This window comes from Tupaia chinensis, unplaced genomic scaffold, assembly GCF_000334495.1.
Source record: "Tupaia chinensis unplaced genomic scaffold, TupChi_1.0 Scaffold000099_1, whole genome shotgun sequence".
In the NCBI taxonomy this organism is placed as follows: Eukaryota; Metazoa; Chordata; class Mammalia; order Scandentia; family Tupaiidae; genus Tupaia; species Tupaia belangeri.
The window spans coordinates 5600628-5604744 of record NW_006159563.1 but is presented as its reverse complement, the minus strand read 5'-3'; positions in this window follow the sequence as shown (position 1 = coordinate 5604744).

Genomic DNA, 4117 nt, shown 5'->3' with positions numbered 1-4117 from the left:
CGCTTGTCAGAAAGACAGAGGGAGACAGAGAAATCAGCCCCCGGGGAGAAGGCCACACCACAATCCCTTCTCCTCTATTCTCCTCCCAGGATCTCGGGCATGCTCGCACACACACCCAGCCTGAGTTTAGCCACCAAGTCCAGGACTCGAACCGCAGTCAGCTACATGGAAGTCCAGCAATATAGCCATTGGGCCAAGTGCTGTTTCCTGTTTTTGTCTTTTTTTCCCCATATGAAGTATAATCTTGCTGGGTATAGTATTATTGGTTGAAATTGTTTTTCATTAAACTTTTTGAATATATTTTCCCGTTCTTTCCTTGTTTGCATTGTTTCCAATGAGAGGTCCAATGTTAGCCTGATGGGATAACCTTCGTAAGTAACTTGACATTTCTCTCTTGACAATTTTAGTATCTTGTCTTTGTAGTTTTGGCCATTCTGGCTATGATGTGTCTTGGAGATCTTCTTGGGTTGATCCTATTAGGGGTCCTTTGTGTTTCTTGGGTGTGGATATTTGAATGCTCCTCTAGGTTTGTAAAGTTTTCTTCCGGGATTTTATGGACTAGATTATTGATGCCCTTACTAGTTTTTTCACCTTCTGGGATAAGGATTATCCAGATGTTTGGGCACTTAATGGTATCCAGTATTTCTCGTATATTCTGCTCATTTTGGGAGAGGATTATTTTCTCAGTCTTTTTAGTGATTTTTTTTTTTTTTTTAGATCAGAGGTTTTTGTCTTCAACATCCAAGATTCAATCTCCTGCATGGTCTAATTTGCTTTTAATACTTTTGAGGGAGGTTTTGATTTCTTAAATTTCAGCCTTCATCACTAACAGCTCCATTTGATTCTTTTTTAAGGCATGCATTTCTTCTTTCAAATCATGCAAGAACTTCCTCACCCTCTGGAACTCGTTGTCTCTTTTCTCTTTCACCTTCTGGAGTTCATTGTCTCTCATCTCTTGTATCTCATTTATTTTTGTCAGTGAATATTCCGAATTCTTTATCTGACATTTCCACAAGTTCTATTGTACTGTCTGCGAATGATAAAGGGTGTTCCTTTCCCTTGAAGGAGAGATACTTTCTTGGTCTCTCCTATTTCTTGTGCCTCTGCGACGGTTTCTGGTCATCTGACGGATTATATGTTTCTTCCTAATTTCTTGGAGTTAATTTTAAGCATTCGGAAGTGTGTGGGAGGAGGTGATCCACAATCTCCCTGCAATTCCATTTCCTGATGCTCACCAATCACCATGTGCTTTTAACTTTGGAACTGGATATTACAAAGGCTTCATAGTTTCTAGGAAATAGGTGCACCTGGGCTGTGGGGTTTCAACTGAGAGTTCAGAGGTGTGTGGGAGGAGATGAGCCGCACTCTCTCTGCAGCTCCGCCCTTCTCCCTGCTGCTTGCTCTGCAGTCTCTCTTCTCTGAATTTTAGTCATTTGGTGGTGTTTTTACTTTGGCTAATTGCCTAGAGAAGGTTCCTGCAACTGTAAGATCATGTGCTTCCCTTTACTGTAGGGTACTTCAGAGACAATTTCTCTCTTCCCCTGTGTTTTGCAATGTGGTATCCACAGAAAGAGATATTGAGTTCATATTTATAAAGAGGAGTCTCTTCCTTTAGGCAGCAGGTTCAGTAAGGATTGAGGATTTCTATGACCCTGTCTGAGCTTTTTTTTGAGGGGGGCTGGAAGACGGGGTTTAGAGCAGAGATTCAGTCGCCTTGGTCCCTGAACATGGCAGGACACACTTCAGATTGAAATGGCTTCTCGGATTGAAATGGCTTCTGTCTGAGTTTTTTTAGGGTCTCTGTTTTTATGAGAGAGATTTTTCCATAGGGTATGTGTACTCACCAGAGAGACAGAGAGACAGAAAGTAAGAAGTCATTCTCTGGGGGGAAAGCCATGCCACAATCCCTTCTCCTCCATTCTCCTCTCCAGATTTTGGGTATGCACACACATGTGCCTGACATGAGTTTTAAGCCATTGGGTCCAGGATTCAAACCGCAGTTGACTACATGAGAGTCCAGCAACATAACCATTATGCCATCCGTTGGTCCTGAACATAGTGTTTTTATAGAAGTATTTAATGTTAATATAAATTCATAGCCTACTTTTTCTAAAGATAAGTTAAGATCATATAGTAGCTTCCAATGAGAGTCACATTTGTAATACCTTTATTATAGGTACAGAAAAATAGTATCAAATCATAAAAATGAGAAGCATATGCTTTAACTCCAAAGACTAGTAAGGTAACTTTGAAAAATTATAAATTCCATTCCTGCCAAATAGAAAAAGAAGAGTAATACAATATGTTGCATAACTCTTTTTTTTTTTTTTTTTTAATGAGAGTGATCTTTGCTATAAGGCACATGCACTTGCTTAAGGGACAGAGACAGAGAGCCAGAGAGACAGGCGGAAATTAATTACCACCCACAGAGGTATGGCCATGCCTCAATCCCTTCTTCATTCTCTTCTTGGGATCTCGGGCACACACGTGCACGCACCCAGCATGAGTTTCAAGCCACGAGGTCCGGGATTTGAACTGCATTTAACTACATGGAATTCCAGCAACATAACCATTAAGCCATCTGCTGGTCCCATGTTGCATAACTCTTGAAATGGGAAGTGGAAAAACCAGGTTAAAAAAAAAGAGAGAGGGACCAGCAATTAGCGTAATGGCTATGTCGCTGGACTCCCATGTAGTCGACCGCGGTTCGAGTCCCAGACCTGGTGGCTTAAAACTCACGCTGGGCACATGTGCGTGCATGCCCAAGATCCCAAGAGGAGAATGGAGGAGAAGGGATTGTGGCATGGCCATCCCTCCTGGGGGGTAATTTCTCACTTTCTATCTCTCTGTCTCTCTGTCTGGCGAGCACATGCACCCTATAGCAAAAACAAAAACAAAAACAAAAACAAAAAAACAACAAAAAAAAACCTCTCCCAAAAAAAAAAGAGAGAGAAATCAGGTTTTTTCAAGAGGTGTTTTCCCTCTACTATTAAATCCTAAGATAAAATAAACACAATGAACAATGGCTTCTGTAGGAGACATTGGAGAATATCTTAGTTTATCATCTCAATAGTTTTCTAGCAAATCTCATCTTCACTCTCTTTGCAAGATGAACTCCAGAATGGGGATTCTGTAGAGAACAAGTTACTGTCGCATAAATATCAATGTATAGCTTTATAGGATACAATGTAATAATATATAGATAGAGCTTAAAATTCACTAAAGGTTGGTGGATAACATGTCTCTTAAATAAATTCAACTAAATGTCATTTTTCTCTGCTCAACTTTGGAAAGGAGTAAAATCATGACCAATTCAAGGTTCATTTTCAACTGCAATCTGGAGTGTTAGGATTTTCTGTTGCTGACTGATGGTAATGTAAATCTGATACATCAAACAAGCAAGTGACAAAATTGACATTCTATAGGCAAGTTGAAAAATCTGACCCAATCCCTTTACCCTGGGGAAAGCTGGAGAATAGCTGGGCCAAAGCCAGAATTCTCCTTCAAGTAACACCTTTGCTAAGCTGGCTGGTGGCATGGGGTAGAACATTTGCCCAGCTGACCCATGTGGGAAGGTTCCAGGTTCTCCTCCAGACGCCTCTCCAGGTACACATACATGACAATGATGCAGAGCTGGCTGAAGTTGGGAGTGAACTGCAGTGTTGGGACCTTGCTGGGAATGCCATCCTTGTTTCTGTCCCTCTTGCTCTTTGAGGAAATAAAGAAAGAGAGAGAGAGAAAGGAAGAAAGAAAGGGGGGAAAAGGAAAGAAAGAAAAGAAAGGAAAAGAAAAGGAAAGAAAGAGAAAGAAAAAGAGAGGAAAAAGAAAACCTTTGCCTCCTTTCCGGACCTAGCTGAGATCCCTGAAGAAATGCATGAATCTATGGAATTACACTCTTCTCATCATCGTAGCAATCATGCTTGGGCAGAGCCTAGTTTATATAAGCTTGACTGGAAATGTGCTCAGGTCTCATTAGTTGTATCGCTCAGCCACAGAAAAGTCCTGCGATGCTGCTGTGGAACATTTCATTGTGAGCATCATTTCCTGACGTGCCTGCCAGAGTGAGTTAGCTGCAAAATGTACAGCCTACATTACTGGACCTAGTGCACAGAGGTCT